Here is an 18,563-nt window from a genome sequence, read left to right as displayed (position 1 = left end):
TATTTACCCATACCTCATGTCTGCTTTTCCATCTACCAATTTCCTTGGTTATGTGCATTGCCTGTGTTGCCCATACATGTCCCACACCCACTTTTAGTGAATCTTAGCTGTAGCAATGTGGCCAAGTTTGCCCTTCACCTTTATTAATTTTTATTAGAAAATATATGGATTTCTTCAGAATCTATAAGTGATAGATAACATCTTTTAATAATAATGGACTTACAGAGATATTCTTTACTTTTCTGTAAGCTTATTGGAGGGATTCTGTTATAGACATGTATTTATAACTGTCAGGCTGCTTAGATTGTGAAATTCATGCTTTCACAGCAAATTTTCATTACTTATGGATTACCTACAAGTGATATACAGTGCTCCATTACTACTGAGATATTCCATTGTGCACCAAGATATTCTGAGTTCACTGTGACATATTTACATATTACATATTATCTACAACTTTTCCCACTCATATCAGAGTAATGCATCAGATTTTGTGAACTTTTTGGAACCCACCCAAAAGTGTTTCACTTATTGTTTTATTTAGCATATTTTCTATTACTGGTAATTTATTAATCACTAGTCTCCATAAAAATCTTATTACAGGATGCTTTTTGTACTTTTATAGCTTTGGCTTTTGAATTCATTAAATCAGCCCAAGGAATAAAATAATAATATTGTATCATGATGTTTTTACACTACACTTTCCTCTCATTTTCAATTTCGTCAATTTTTATTTTCCATAAAAGTTTTTTTTCTTAAAAATATTCCATTTTATCATTTATATATCTTTTCCTCTTTTGAAAGTTTTTAACATATATAAATACTACTCATATTTATATTTTAACAGATTTACTATTAACTTCTCATTTTTATCATTTATCCATAGCACAACTCTATACAGATTCAGTAAAGCAGGATATGCAATTCTATTTATTAATCTTAAACCTCCATCTTCCTTATCCACATATAAGACTTATTTTTTCACTATATTCAGTCTTGAACCTTATATAAAAGAAACAAATGCTTGTAGTATTTTTTTTATAAATTATTAGCAGCATGTGGATACTAGCCAAGTATGCTATATTTCCCAATATAACTGAATTAATCAAATGAACATTTTATTAAAATATAACTTATATGTTTTCCAAAAAACAACAAAGCTCCTTTGTGTTATCTGTTTTTTTTTTCCATTCTTCTTCACTTAAATTTTTACCTCCCAATCTTATTTATACCCAGCACATACATTTCTTTCATCAAAAAATCAGTTATATTTCCCAATATAACTGAATTAATCAAATGAACATTTTATTAAAATATAACTTATATGTTTTCCAAAAAACAACAAAGCTCCTTTGTATTATCTGTTTTTTCCATTCTTCTTCACTTACATTTTACCTCCAAATCTTATTTATACCTAGCACAGAAATGTCTTTCTTCAAAAAATCATTTCACAATATAACTGAATTAATCAACTGAACCTTTTTATTAAAATATAACTTATATGTTTCCAAAAAACAACAAAGCTTCTTTGTATTATCTGTTTTTTTCCATTCTTCTTCACTTATGTTTTTACCTCCAAATCTTATTTATACCTAGCCCAGAAATTTCTTTCATCAAAAAAGATATTACTACTATCTTTATTATATCTCCTAGTCCTTTACTCTTGTCTTTATTTAAATTCATACCTATTGTGATTAAGCATTCATATAAATAACATACATAACTTCTTCCATCCAGACTTTGTTTTTCATAATTAGTATAATATCATCTACATAAGTCAACATAACTGGAATTTTTATTCCTTCATTAGTGATACAAGTAGCATCTTTCATATTTATATTTCCATCTCTAGCCAATACATTCATAGTCAACAAATAGTATACTACTTATATGACATCCTTGATGTATGCCATTCTTTATATCTATTTCTTTACTTATCTATCTGTTCAGTAAAATTCTTATTTTAGTTTTGTCATATGCTGAACAACAACCATTATTAACTTTTTCCATAATGTTATATTATCTCATACTTATCCATAAAAGTTCATGTTGTACTGTATCAAATGCTTTATTTTGTTTTTTCCTGTGTATAGTATCATCTGCAATTTCTCTTAATATTAATAAAAATTCTTGGCATCCTTTTCCATTTAAACTATATATGCCATCTTCCATGTGACTTTCTCTTCTAAATCATTTTTCTTTTTATTATTTATTTTATTTTACTTGAAAGTCTGACTGGGACAGAGCCCATTTTCAGAGGAGGCCCAGGAAGAAATGCTCCAGATGTATGTCTTTGGGATGTGGGAGGAAACCAAAGCACCCAGAGGAAATCCACACAAATGCAGGGAGGACGTGTAGATTTCACAAAGAAGGCACCCCAGCTGAGAATTAAACCAGATAACCTCTTGCTGTGAGTAAGACAGTCATAACTATTGCACCACTATACCACACACATATTTCATTAAAATCTTTAATCTGCATTATTCAGTACTACAGGTCTCCAAATTTTGATTTTATTTCTGTCTCCTTTTTTCTATATAAATTTAAATTTACCCCTGTATACCTCTATATACATAAAACCTTCATTTAACCCTCATTCATAGTTCATAGTTCATAGTTTAGTACTAAGCTAACTGCCCTTGTGAGCCATTTTAAGCCTAGCCAATTATCCCTTGTGAGACTCGAACCCTGCATCTTGTGTTTGTAAGGCAAACACCTTAACCATTAAGTCACCCTCCCAGATAACCCTCCTCATAACATTTAAGAAGTATTTTTTCTGTAAATCTGTAAAATTCATATAGAATTGATATCCTATTCCATCTTGGCATACGACTGACTCTAAATTAACTTCTCCAGATTTTATCTAATCCATATAAGGAAATATTTTCTAATATTTTTTTTAAAAAATTGATATATTTAAAAACATTCCATTCATTTTTGTGTGCCTTCTTTTTATCTTGAAACATTTTCTTTACAAACTTTATTAAAATATTCATATTTTTTTCCTGAGACCTTCTTACCTCTCATCAGTTATCTTTCATTTTTCTCATTATGCTAATATGATCTTTAACTATACTACTCAAGTAAGCTGATAACTCTTCTTTTTTACCTTGTAACATATTTGCTTAAATAATAATTCTTTAATTTTCTCGATTCTTTTTAGAAATTCTCCATTCTGTCACAGCATGTTCTCTATAATTTCTTTCCAAGTCTTTTAAAGCATATATACTCCTTGCCCTATAATCTGCAATTTGCTTTTCCTGCTTCTCTTGCATCTCGCTACCATTCTAAAAAACATTCCTATAAAAAAGAAATATATACATATATATATATATATATATATATATATATATATATATATATATATATATATATATATATATATATCTATATATATATATATATATATATATATATATATATGTATATACATATATATATTTTTGAAAGAGAGCCACCACTCAGACCAGTTTGTTTGTACTCAGAGGTGATCTGTGCCTGACGTACAAGGCCATGTCCAATCCTGAATTAATGGACATGCTCCACCTCAGAAAATCCAAATCCATCAGAGCCACGAGAACAAGTGACTTAAACCTCAACACAGAAATAAATAGAGCGTGCTGGAGGGACAGATTCATAACCCAGAGGCTCCTTACACTCTGGAACAGAATCCCAGTCCATGTTAGGCAGAGCCCCTCACTGACTCTATTCAAGAGAAGTCTCGACGAGTGGATTGGAGATCGTAGGTTTACCCCGGGGGTCATTTCTGTGTCACTACTAGACAGAGGCATAGTAAACTAAACCCTAAAAGGGCGTAGTATTCTCATCCTAAGGGGTGGTGTAAGCCACATACACTCTGGCTAGGCTTATAAATGCCCTAGGGCAGATAGCCTAGTACGAACCTATGAACCTAAATGCAATCTTTCCATAATTGTATAATAATTTTCTTTCCATTATCATCCCATAATTTCTCATTTATTCTTTTTATTACTTTTTCAAATCTGATATAGTCCTTATTTATCTTTATCTCTATCCACATGGCTGAATGACCTGAAAAAAAAAACTTTTATCAGCATCTCTTCTTCAGTAATATTTAAAGTTTATGACACACATAAATAATCTATTTCTGCCTTATATATAAATTGACTGTATGTTCATGAATTAATATCTCAAATCTTTAAATTAACCCATTTTATAACCTCAAACATTGTCTTAACATCATTGCTTCTCTTTTTTCCTCTCGAATCACAATAAAAATATGTCTTAAATATTATATTCATATTTATTACTACATAATCCTTAATTTTTGGAAATAAATATTATCATTCTTTACTCATAACATAGACATATAGATTAGTACTAGTATATGTTAAAGTTAAAGTTTATTATATTATAATTTTATATACCTGATTATACCATCTAAGTTCTACAATAATTAATCTTCCTATCATTATTAGTGTTAAATTCAGTATTTTGACTGACTTGCTACAAAGCACCACTAAGCCAGAACATGGTTCTTTTCCTACGTTCCATAATGTGTCTCCTCCCCATAGCTCTCTTTATGTGGCAGAAATCTTACATCTTCCAATATTATTACATCAGCATCACACTTATTACACACATTTAAAATGCCTATCTTTACTAAAATTTAATGCTATTTACATTCACTGAAAGAACTCTCTAAGGGTATCACTATATCTATATAGTAGCTTATTAGGAATTGTGTATATCTTTAGACAAATTCAAATATTTATCTAATTTACATTATTTATTTCCTTTCTTTTTCTGATTTACTTTTATCTCTTTGTACTTTTTTCCTTTTCTTATACTTTTACCAGTATAATTCTTTTTCTCTTTAACTATTTTCCAGTTTGTATCTTCCTCATTACTTATTTCAGAGCCTTCTTCTGCAATATTTTCTGTTTCCTTGCTCTCTTTAGCCTTATTTTTATTGTTGGCCTGTTCTTTTTTCCCTGCTTCCTCTTTTTTTTTCTATTGCTACCATTTCTTCCCTTTGTATAGTTTCCTCACTTTTATTTTCCTCAGTTTTTAGTTTCTTCTTCCTTATCATTTCAATCTACATTACAATCCATCCACAAATGCCCAATTGTGTTTCATTTATAACATTTCAGTTAACATTTTGGCATCATGGCCCATTTCCCCACAAATACAACAATTCCTTTTATCACAATTACTAATCAAATGATCATCCTTCCCACAAAAAAAGCATGTTTTGGGTTGACCCCAGTATCTTGCAGAACCCTTATTTCCTTCTACACTTATCATACTAGGAATATGAACAATTTTCTCTTTTTTCATTTTCAGTATAAAATGCCAGTCCCATCCACCAGTTCATAATTCTCTAATATCATAAACTTTACTAATGTCTGTAACATTATTTACTTAAAATTCTCTTGAAAGTATCTTTTTCAACTTCAGTTCAAAACTGAACTTGTATTTTCTTTCTTGTTTCACTGTGAAGTGCTTTAACCACATATGAATTCCATGGATTGCAGTTCTTTTCTTTTCATACTCTCCCAAAAAGCTTTCCATTACAGAACCAGTCTCAAATATAATGTCACAAAATGTCTCTTTATAGTTAAAAATAATAGCTGTTACCTCATGAGCTTTTACATCTAATGGCACTATCAAATTATCCCAAATGTCATACCTGTCCATTTCTTTTTCTTCTTTATTCTGGATTCTTGCAATGAATTTCCTTTGATTGCTGATATTAACTTTCTTCTGTTCCTCTCTCACCACTTTCCCTGCATTGTCCTTAACAGTCTCAGTGTATGATTTATTTTTTAGACTTTCTTTCAGAATGACCTAAGATTCCATTGAATGGATTTTATCTACTATTTCACCCCAAGAAGCATCTTTTTCACTGTCCATCTGACTCTGCATTACCAGTTCACACAAAATATCATCCCACAACCCTGGAGGGTTGTAATAATGCATCCATCATTTTCATAATTATTTGCTTCCAATGGATCAATTAAGTTTTGATGAAATAACTCATGTGAATGATGTAACAATTTCATCAGTGGACCAGCATTTGCCTTTGTGATATCCACCATCTTGGACTCCTTGAGCATCATTCTCCCAGCTGTCACTGCACTAGAACTGGAATAAACAATCTCCTAATGATTAGGGGATGTTCCCTGGTGACCTGTCCAGATTTCCCCCAGTCAGTATGAATACCACCTCAGGTTTGCCTTGAAAATACTGACCTTGTGACTAACCTGGTCTACAACATGTTTGCATGGATAAATAAATTCATATGGTTGTTTCTATATCTCAATTATTTCATTATTATCTTTGTACTCATGACTGTTTTAATGCACCAAAATCAGTAAGTGGTTATGATTATTATATATCAATGGACCTGCCACTGACAGTGATTCTGGAACTTTGTTTTCCCAGAATCCACTTTAAGGCCCCTTTAAAACTATCATGCTAGACATAAGGAATGTTTTAAAACTTCCATGTAAATGAATAGCAGTAGTGTGAGTCATGGGCATCCTGCACAGTTTCTGGAATCTGTTTTCATTTTCACTTTTTTAGCTTGAATTACTTTGATATTCTCAGAGCCGCTTTTACCTCTTTAACAGTATTTGTAAATGCTCAACAAAATGAACTAGCTGAAATGCTTGTTTTAAGGTTTCCAGTTTTTAGTTCATGTGCTGACATAACTTCTACATTCTTCCTGAGGTGTCAAAACTATCATTGTAAACTAAAAGCTGTTGACCTATCACTCTTGCATCAAATTCTAATCAACTATGTCAGTGGTACAACAGGTAGCACACCTGCCTTTGGTGCAAAAGGCTGTGGGTTTTATTTCCACACCAAGTAAATCAATTACTGACACTTCAGTGCATTATGGGAAGCATGATGTACTGCTGAGTGTACTGTCCTTGGGATGAGACTCTAAATACAGGCTCCATCTGCCTGTGTTGGTGAGAGCTTAGGTGGAAGTAAAAGATCCCACCTATTGAAAAGTGTAGGAGTTTTTTATTAAACACCACATTATATTTACATTTTATACATTATTTACAATTACTTACATCTTTTGCATTTATATTCTACAATTCATACTTCATTGATCTCAGATACAAATCTATCATCTGAATTATTTAATCTTGAAATCTGCATTTCCTGCCTTTTAATAATATTTTTAAATATATGCAGTGAATGTAAACTATTTATTTGTAGAACATGATTTCTATTGCATTGCTTCCTGTGGCAGCTAGTAATAATGCTATTATTCAATTCATCCTTTTCTAGTCTGGTATCTAAATAGTCAATAGTAGTCCTAGATGCCTGACTGATGAATCTTAATTCAGATGATAGATTTGTATCTGAGATCAACATAATGAAGGATGAATTGTTAGATAAGGGATATAATACTCATGAGATAGAATCAGGTATTAGATAAGCTATGACTTTAAGGCATAATTGTGCCTCACCATACTTTTCTGATACATATCAACAAATAACTAAGACTGGAGAAAAACTGGGCATAAGAGCTCCTATCATACTTCTTACTCATTACAGTGACATCAGATTAATATGTGATGTTATAAAGAATAATTGGCACGCTCTTACATCACACTGGGAAGTTAATAATGTGATAGGGACTATGCCCATGTTTACTTCTAGAAATAAAAAAAAATCACTTAGAAGGCTACTATTCCCATGTACGTGATAATTGTAATTTTTGTTACTTAATAGACTCAGAAAATAAATTTGTGCATCCTGTTACTGGTAAAATATATAAATTGAATACTTTTGCTATTTGCAAAACCAAAAATTTAGTGTACTTAGCACATTGTATAATATATAGCACATTGTATGTAGGTAAACGTAACCATTCACTAATGGAAAGAATGAAAGAACACATCAGAGACATAAGAATACAAAACAATAATTCTTTAATGAAACACATAGCAGATACCAGTCAAGATCATACTTTTAATTTTAAAGTGATAGAAATTGTTAGAGAAAATGGCTCAATGGGTGATGTTTGCAATGAGACTGAATATAGGGTATAGGGAATTGTTTTGGATTTTGTACTTACTGGTAGACAAGGAAGGAGGCCTAAATGATAAGGTATTTTTAAGACCTAAATTAAAGAAAAGGATATTTCATTAAATCATGTGGTTTCTATACTATCATTGTATTGGACATTATGCTTTTGAATTGCTGCATTTTTATGTTCTGATGAAGAAGAGTATTCTACGAAAGTGCTTACCTTTTTACTGTTTTATTTTATTATTATTATTAAAGCTTGCCAACTGTCTTTTCAGCATATTGCTTTATTTTATTTTATTAGTCTTTTGAATTTTATGGGCTGTTGGTTTTTCATTTTTTTATGCTAACGTATTCATTATATTTAAATACTATTTTTTCCTATTATTTACTATATTACCTATGCATATTTTCCATAGCATTTTTTTTCTTACTACTCTTTTATTTCCTCATTCAAATATCATTTCCTTCTTTTCAATTTATTCACCCTTTCTCATATTTCCTCATATTTTTCTTTCATTATTAGACATATCAAAGATTTATTTCCTTCTTTTAACCATGTAAACCCTTTATATAAATTCAGTGATGCTGCATGGACAACAGGATTAACTAAACTCAGTCCCCCTTCCTTTTCTTTACCTATAACACCCCTCTTTTCTCTGGTTTTAATCGGAATCCCCATATAAATGAGAACACAACAGGCATTAAATCTTTTTCATAACTTGCAGGAACCATAAACACACTCACTAAATATGCTTTTTTTTTCTTAACAAAACAAAATTAGTTAATTATACTTTCTTCTTAGATGACAACTTATATATCCTCCAAAACAAACATATATTCCTTACTTTCTGTATGATATCATCCCATTGTTGAATTCTATGTAGGCCAGTACCAACGTTTATACCTAATGTGTCTATTTCTTCTCTAGTAAACTGAATACCTCATATTTATCAACTATTCCTAAACGTTTACATTTGCTCTTATTTATACTCATACCAATAGCCTTCAGATATTGATTAAGTTGCTTAATAACTACCTCAGTCCGTTATTTATTTGTTGTCATTAAAACTATATCATCTGCATAAGAAAACATAACCAGCACTGTAATCCCTTTTTTAGTCCTCTAGCCAGCTATTCTTAATGCTTTATTAATCTTGCTAACAATTGCATTCATAATCAATGCAAATAAAATGCTACTCACTGGATATCCCCGTCTTATGCTGCTTCTTATATCTATTCCTTGACTTGACCAACCATTCACTACTATACTATTTTTGCTTTATTATTTTCATACACTAAAATACATACTTGTATTACCTTTTTCACTTATATCATAACCCTTCATTATATCCCATATTGTTTCATGTGGTATTTTATGAAATGCTTTACTCAAATCACCTGCCATCATTTTAGCTTACATTATATACAGTTTCTCTCATTATTATCAGTAATTCTTGATTTCCTTTTTTCCACCAAATATTATTTCTTCAAGTACTTTATTTACTAATCTCTTCTCTATTTTTGTCATAAAAGTATAATCTGCATTATATAACACTATTGGCCTCCAGTTTCTTATGCCGTCCTTGTCCTCTTTCTTCCATACAGACTTCATAGATCCAATAAGTGTTTCTTTTGCTTCAACTCCTTTCTCCAACTATTCATTTAAAATTTCCACAAAGTATTTCTTCTGCCAATCTAGCATATCTTTTTGCATATAATATTCAATCCTATCCACATTTACTGTTTTAGCACATTAGTCATTGATTCCACAGTTATGTTTTCTTCTAACTCTTCATTGTCCTCTTTAGTAATTTTTTTAAATTCCTACATTTGTTTCCCCTTTTATCTTATTCTTTTTAAATGTCTTTTCTATACATTTTTTATTACATCTGTTACTTCTTGCTGTTTCAATTTTTTTTCTCTATCATTTCTTATTTTTCTTATTATTCTTCTATTTTCTTTTTCCCTTGTAAAAATATCTTTGTTTAAGCATTTTTAATATTCTCTTGATTCATTTCATATATCTTCTTTTCTCTTTCAAAAAATTCTTACTTGTTTCTTTTTACCTCTCTAAATGCTTCATAACGTACTTCTTTATATTTTTGTTTCTCCTCTTTTCTTTTTAAGCTTTGCCTTTCCAAGAAACATTTCTTATATTTTTCTTTAAAACTTATCCACCAACTCATCCAGTTTTTGCAAAACACTCTCATACCTGCATGATCTTTCTAGCATTGCATAACCCTTTCACAACCTTCTTCATCTAAATCTTTTCCGTTTAATCTTTTAATAATTTACCTATCTTTATATAACCACCCCTTTCTTGAATGCCTATCCATATTGCCAAATGATCTGAAAATCCTGCAGCTTTTATTCCTTTTTGTATAATTGTCAAACTTTCCGAAATAATAAAGTAATCTATCTCTGTTCTTAAGTTATTCCTTTAATAGGTGCACTATTATCCCATATATATATATATATATATATATATATATATATATATATATATATATATATAATGTTCCAATTTTCAATATATCTGCTATTATTTTAACATCAGCACCCTCGTCTTCTATTATTAGATATTATTTTATCATCAGTATCTTCTTGTTCTTAGGTCACAATTAAAACCATACACTAATATTATCTCCTTTACACTTACATAATCTAAAATTATTTTTCTTTTGCACTCAGTATTTCACAGTACCTTTGTTTCCTTCTACATTTATTATACTTGGAATATGTAATTTTTTTATTTTTCCATTTTAATACAACACCACATTCCCAACCCCCAGTCCATAAACTTCTATTATCATACATTTTTGTAATGTCTATAATATCTTTTCATACATTCTTTGAATAGTCTTTTAATACTTCTCTTCCTATTTTAATTTGAAACTGAAATATATTTTCTTTTTTTTGCTCTTTTGAATACTTGACTAACATATGAATTCCATGGTTAACACTTTTTCTTTACTTCATACTGTTCCAAAAATTTCTCCATATACTGTTCTGATTCAAAATAAATGTCACAAAAGATGAATAAATGCTCTTATCTCTTTAGGTGATACACCCAATGATGATATTATATTATCTCAATGTCATACCTGTCAATCTTTTCTCTTTTTTTCAGTTTATTCTTACTAAAAATGTCTTTCTCCTTGATTCCATGTTTTTTCTTCTCCCCTATGTCCTTCTTTCACTGTCTGCACATACAATTTCTTTTTCTCTTTTCTTATCTCCACTACTTCCTTTATTATTCTTATCATAATATTCCCCCATAGTACAGCTTTTTCACTTTCCTGTTCACTTTGATGGATCAAGTCATTTAAATAAGCATTCTGCAACACTCCTGATTGATGGATTGTAATAATTACATCCAGGCTACGACTTGTTTTCACCTTCAAACAATCTTTCCTGAAACAAAACCTCTGAATCCTGTGAGGACATGATAAACTTCACTGCACCTCTCCATTCTTATTCACTACTGACATTTCTTTTATGCCTTCACATGCCCTTTATCATTCTGCTTTATTATTTTGTGAAGGTTAAACTTCCTTCACAATAAACACCATCTCTGAACTGTTTTCCTTTCACTCAAACTCTTTTATGAATATCTCCTCCACTCCAGACATGTTTGCCATATTCCTTCCTGCTTCTCCAAGCTACCACTGTCCCAGGACCAGAAACAGGAAGTCTCCAACAAACAGTGTCCCTGGCTGACAACAAGTAGAGGAAGTTGCCCTATGCCCTGGCCAAATTTCCTCTAGCAGTAGAAATACCACTTCAGGTCTCCCATGAAAAGAGGTTACTAGCCTAGTGAGACTAACCTGATAAACAAGGAATAAATAAAATAATTCAAAGAACTATTAACAGATATGCAAGCTCCTTTGCTATTTACCAGAGTCTTTGGTGAGAAAATGTGTTTTAGTTTGAATGCTGGGAAAATGTACTATATTTGTTGAAAAATACCATCATTCCAATACAGCACAGAACAAAATAAGTCCAACTTTTTGAAAATGATTTTGGATTAATGATATATTTTTTTCTTTTTCTACTGAGGCATAAATGTATTTGTGCATGCATTTTCCCACCTCTTTTGAATTGATAGCTACACCCTTGGCTTGTTATATTGTAGCATACCAATACTTCATCCAACCATAGTCCATGAATGTAACAAATTAATAGTTGTTTTGTTTTGTGAACATTGCCAGGATTTGTAAGATTATGGCATTTGCTGTTTTTTCATACGGAAATGGTCTTTCATTTTTCACAGTGGATGAAGGGTGAATTTTTACCAAGTATCATGCATTCTATACTTTTATTGATATGGTATTTTTTTTCACATGTCCTACATGCCCCACTAGCCAGCTACTGTGCCCCCATTGTTCCTTGGCAAGAAAAAATAGCCTAGAGCCAACACTGTTCACAGTGCAAAATACTACAGTGTAATTATAATATGTACATTATACATACATCTTATAAAGCAAGTATCAGTTATATTTCATGTTGTCAAATCTGAATTGTTGGCTATTGTGTCAGTTTTGGAACAATTTATACATTTTCTTGCTATGGAAGTAATTACTGGAGAAGCATTGCATGATACATTTTTATAACATCTAAGGACTTACATATCATCAGTGATGACTTCTGAGAACAAAGGTCTGGTGATGTCAGTAATACAACAGAGACAAAACAGGGCATAGAAGGTAGGCCCTTTTCCATTTACCAAAGAATGCTGTTCATGTCTTGCAGCAGTCACACACTGAACTTGGTAATTCCTGATGTCACTAAAGAATCTGTTTTGTCTGACACCAGCATTTGAGTTCTGCAGTGAACTCATGTCCTAAATAATGACTCCAGTTGTCCTGATAACAAGAAGTTATGCACTCACCATAACATTCCATCTGTGTTGTCCATTTTCATGCTTCCTCACCATATTGGTTCAGTTCCGATTTTCAAATCTGACTTGGCTGCTGTTTCACAGCTTGCAGATACTACAAGCTCTTGAGCTCCTCCGTTACCCATAATGCACCAGTCCTCCTCATTCTCCAGATGTTGTTTGCAGCTTCTTATGTATGATGGAATAAATTTATAGCTTTAAGATAGAAAGTCACTATCTGGAGCTCAAATAGAAGGAACTTTGGTTCCTCTAATGTTCTCCCATTCTTGCAGAAATGCTCAAGAGAAAAAGAAGTAGGGGGCTAGAGGGAGGGGATTTGAGGAAAAATTAAAATGGGCAACACAGATGGAACTTTACGGTGAGTACATAACTTCCTTATCTGATGTTGTCAATTTTCATTCATTCCTCAACATATGGAACAGAGTCTCCAGCTACCGTAATCCTGAGTGGACTCTAAGGATGGCTATTCATGAGTACAGTAGAGCTGAAGGCCGCTCTTTGCCTTAAGACCAGATCCAATTTGTAATGAGTGATAAAGGTATGAAGATTGGCCCAAGTTGCAGCCGCACAAATATCATCCATGGAAGTCCTGGATAAAAAGGCTGATGATGTTACCATGAACCTGGCTGAATGGGCTCTTAAAGGCTTTGGCAAAACTTAATCACACTTTTGATAGACAAAAGAAATGGTATCTGTCACCCATTTTGAAAAAAGTTACTTTCAAAACTGGCTGACCCAATCTAGTTTCTAAAAAGGAGAAAATTAATTGATCTGACTTTCTAAATTTCTCCAATCTGGGAAGATAAAGACATAATTATCTGTGAACGTCTAATAAGTGCAAAATGTATTCATCTTTGTTTGAAAAATTTGGAAAGAATACAGAAAGGTTAATAGTTTGATTAAAGTTAGATCCTGATACCACCTTAAGAAGGAAAGAAGGATTGGTTCTTAAGGATACTCTATCTTTATGAAAAACTAAATAGGTAGGGCTAGAAGATAAAGCTTGAACTTCTGAAACTCTTCTTGCCAGTGTTATGGCTATGAGAAATATAGTTTTCCTGGTCAGATATCACAATTCACATTTTGCAGCTGGTCCAAAAGGACTCTGTGTTTTTTTTATTTATTTTTTTATTTTAACATTTGTTGACCGGGAATGTCTGACTAGGTTCCACAGAGCCTGTTTTCAGTGGAGGCCTGGAGAGAAATGCTCCAGATGCATGTCTTTGGAATGTGGGAGGAAACCGGAGTACCCGGAGGAAACCCACGCGAACACAGGGAGAACATGCAAACTCCACACAGAAGGCACCCCAGCCGAGAATCGAACCAGAGAACCTCTTGCTGTGACGTGACATCATTAACTGCTGCACCACTGTGCCACCCTTGCAGTAATGGGCAGAAATGCAGGTTAAGACCTGTAGCATTAATTTCAGATCCCAAGACGGAGTGGGGTCCTTGAAAAGTGGTTTGAGTAGAAAGGCTCCTTTTATAAAGGCTTTTCAAATATGTGAAGAGGCCAGAGTAGAATTATCACCTCCAATATGAAATCTGGAAATGGCAGCCAACTGAACCTTGACCATAGAGGGACTAGCCTCTTCATTAAAGATAGAAGCCAAGAATGTAAGAATTTTATATATTGGAGCTGAAAAAGGATCCATGTCTTCTTGTTGTGTCCAAAGGACAAATCCATGTAATTTGCTCTTGTAAATCTTCTGAGTAGAAGGTTTGTGAGAAGACAAGAGAATGTGGCACACTGGAGAAAAGAGCTTTGGTTGTCTGGCTATCAATGGAATTGGAGAAACCAAGTGGTCAGTTTTAGGCCCAAGATGTCTGGTTGAGTCATGTCTGTCGGGTGAGACAGGATGTTTGGAATTGGATCCAGTATCCAATGTGGGTAAACTAGGTGAAGGCAAAGGAAGGGAAACCAAATCTGTTGAGGCCAATAAGGGGCAATGAGGATAACTTTGCTCTTCAAGCAAGATGCTTTTTATAGGAATTTGGGGATTAAAGGGGTTGGGGAATAAGTATAGAGGAAACCAGGGGACCAGTCATGAAGGAGAGCATCTCTCGGTGACCCCATTGGTGGAGGGACTTGGGCAAAGAACCTGCTGCATTTGTTGTTCAGGAGAGATGCAAATGGGTTGCAGCATGGCTGGCCTCATTGGTGGAATATCATTTTTGCCATTTCTGTGTTGAGAGACCACTTGTGAAGTAATAAAATGGACCTGCTCAACTAGTGTGCTATCACATTGGATTTCTCTGGTGTATGTGTTGCTATCAGAAATCGATTTGCCACACTGCCACAACTTCTGGACACAATGGGTAAGATCTGGTTCTTTCTTGCTTGTTGATGTACCATACTAAATACATATTGTCTGTTTGAATCACAATAGTCCTTGAAGGGAGACAGAGTCTTGGAACTTCTGCAACACTAGGAGTACTGCTCTCATTTCCAGCACATTGATATGCAAGTTTGCCTCTTCAGGGGACCATGTGCCTTAAACAGTCTTCCTCAATAAATGACCCCCCACCTGATTTGGGAAGCATCCGTGGTTACTATGGTCTTGGACTGAGAGAGGATGAATGGACAATCCCACGATATATGATCTGAATGAATCCACCACAAAAGATATTTTTTGCAGGCTTTAGTTATGCTGATTTTAGTGGACATAGGTTGATGTAAGATGGACCACTGGGTTGCTAATGTCCACTGGATAATTTTCATGTGGTATCTTGCTAGTGGAAGTAGTACAATTGCTGTAGACATCAATCCCAGTGTCTATAATATTTTTGGGCTAGCAATACTGATTTCCTTAGTATCCTTCTGAATTGAAAACAAATGGTATGAACCATTGGTGATGGGAGAGATGCTGTCATAGATGTTGTGTTTAAAATGGCCCCTATGAATTATAATGTCTGAGATGGTTGAAGTTAAGATTTGTTGTGGCTGATTGTAATGACTAGGTTGGAACAAATCTGGAGCACATAGTTTCAAGCTGCTATCAGCAGATGCTTGGTTGAGGTGGCTAGGAGCCAGTCATCTAGATATAGAAATGCTCAGAATACCTGCAGTCTGAAGTGAACTGTTACTACTGCCATGCATTTGGTGAACACCCTGGGGGCCATGGTGAGACCAAAAGGCAGTACTCTGAACTGGTAGTGCCTGGCCCCAGCCGGAAGTGCAGATATTTCCTGGACCATCTGTTCATCTTTATGTGATAGGAGGGATTTTGAGAGTTCCTTGATCAAATCCCTCTGTAATCTGGTAAACTGTACCAAGTAATTAAGCGACCTGAGACAAAGGTCACTGATGCATACACATGCTTCCTGAACCTTCCCAGCTCCCTAGACTCCCTGTTAAGGGGATGATCAGAAGAACTCTGTTCCATGAATTTTTTCTTTGTGGCTGCTTCCATAACCAAAACATCCACTGGTACTCCTTTGTTCCAAAATTCCCTCCCCTTTGGTGGTACCAGGATCCTATCTGCTCTCATGGGGATCAGCTGTACAGAAACTGGTTCCTCCAGTGCCCATTTAGAGAGCAAATTAATGAGCTCATCAGTGGGCAGAATCATCCATGAAGATCAATACCAAATGCCTCCAGGAATACCGACTCCTCTTGGAAGGGTTGCCAGTCGACCATCCTCCCCTGTGTTTTAGGATCTCTAAAATGTCTCCAAATGAGATGTTATCAGGTGGTGATCTTATGGACCCTTCCTCTTCATCAAAATCAGTATCTTCTGTGACTGACTCCTGAGGGAAGTTCAAGTGCCTCCACTTGCACTTCCTCTTCCTAGGTACCTCTTTGGTGCGATGTTCTGGAGAGGTATTGGAAGCGATACTTATGGGATCACCTGGAGACTTTGGTCTGGCTGCTCCTGTGGAGTAGAAGGCTGAGACTCACAACACAAAGACATCTGAGAACCAGAGGGGAAGATCCAAGGGGGGACGAGCTATCTGATTTCTAGAAGAAAACACTCTGTCTACCACCTTGAAGGTATAATGTCCCAGGGAGAAGGAAACCACTGACATAGAGAAGGCATGCCTCTGGTCCAACAGCTCCCTCTAACAAAAAGACACTGCACCTGAGGCAGGAGTTGGAACTGAGCTATCAAATGCCAAGGCTCTGAGTGGTAGAGATGGCTCTGAACTTCAGAGTCAACTCTAACCCCTTGGATCTGACAATGAAGCTTCAGGTCTGAGAGCCATCTGGCTCTGAAAGGTTTAGAGCCAGTGGGCTCAAGGAAGACACTGGATCTGAAACAGATGGTGCCAGGCCTCTCAGGGCTCCAGAACTGAAGAGCAGATCAAAGAAGGAGCTATTATTAGTGGGATTGTATGAGCAGAGGTCTCTGGACCCATTGGTGTAGGAGTCGGGAGAACTATCTGAATTTGTGTAGAAATGTCCTCATCATTCTATCCACATCCACTTCTGTGAGACTTCAGGATGAACAGAAAGAGGCAATGGAGCAAGATCCGAGTCTTTCCAGGAAGGGCAATGGGAGCTGAAAGGGAGCTGGATCCATGGAAAACACATACCTTGTTCTTGGTAGATGTCTAGGCTTTGAATGAGTCAGATCTGATGTCTGAAGTCATCAGATCTGAAGGTTTTTATGTTGGATCCAAAGTTTTCTGAGTCTTCTTCTTAGGCTCCAAGTTCAGATCTGCAGACGCTTGAGAAGATCTATGATGCTCTGAAGGCCTCTTTTTTTCCTTCTTCACACTTTTTGTGTGCATGTATGAGAGAGTTTAGCCTCCAATGTCATTGTATAAGTTTAGCTCTCACATATTGTGAATGTTTCTTTAGGGATGAAATGTTTGCCAGTAAACATGAGGCAATTACTATATTGTCTCAAGATGCCTATACCCACCAAGATGGCTACAGAGAAGTTAGAAAATTGAATATCCATGCTGTCTAGTCCTTGATTGGTATGTTACAAGAGAGTGATGTATTGGGGGTTAGAAGGCTATTAAGGGTGCTTTCTTTGTGCAAACTAATAAGGGTGCTTTATTGGGGCAGATTATACTAAACAGTATTAAATTCTACGTACTTTAATGTTTGCACAAATCTAAGGGTGCTTTTGGGGATGCAGATTGTGCTAAACAGTAGTAAATTATACTTATTTTAATGTTTACATAATACTGAATCTACTAAGTCTATAGGTATTGTCACAATGCCCAGCTAGCTGCTCTAACCTTGTCAGCCCACAAGTTATTTGTTCTATATTTGCTGATTTAAACGGTACAAGTTTATGAACCACCCTATAAGAAAAGACAAAGCCCACAAGCTAGGTAAGGAATACTCCACCCACAAACTAGTCAATGAAAAGAAAAAAAATGATGAGCAGACTTCCACGGCTATTGCAGCAACTCCACACACTTTAATGTCACATAAAAGCAAAAACAACAGAGACCAAGTAAAAACGTGAGCGCTTTCACAGTCTATAATCCGACTGCTTCTTCAGACCTAATAAGAACAAGTCTGCTATTCTATATATACCAATCAAATACCAATTAACTAATTAAGTGCACATCTAAAAGCACAATGCAACCTGCTTAGTACTCCTTTTGTGAGGATAGACAATAAAATACATAAATAAACTTACACACAAATGCATCATATATATAATAC

Source organism: Protopterus annectens, chromosome 2.part1 (assembly GCF_019279795.1).
Source record: "Protopterus annectens isolate FY-2018-M chromosome 2.part1, PAN1.0, whole genome shotgun sequence".
Taxonomy (NCBI): Eukaryota; Metazoa; Chordata; order Ceratodontiformes; family Protopteridae; genus Protopterus; species Protopterus annectens.
The sequence above is the reverse complement of the archived record's forward strand: the minus strand, read 5'-3'. Positions refer to the sequence as shown.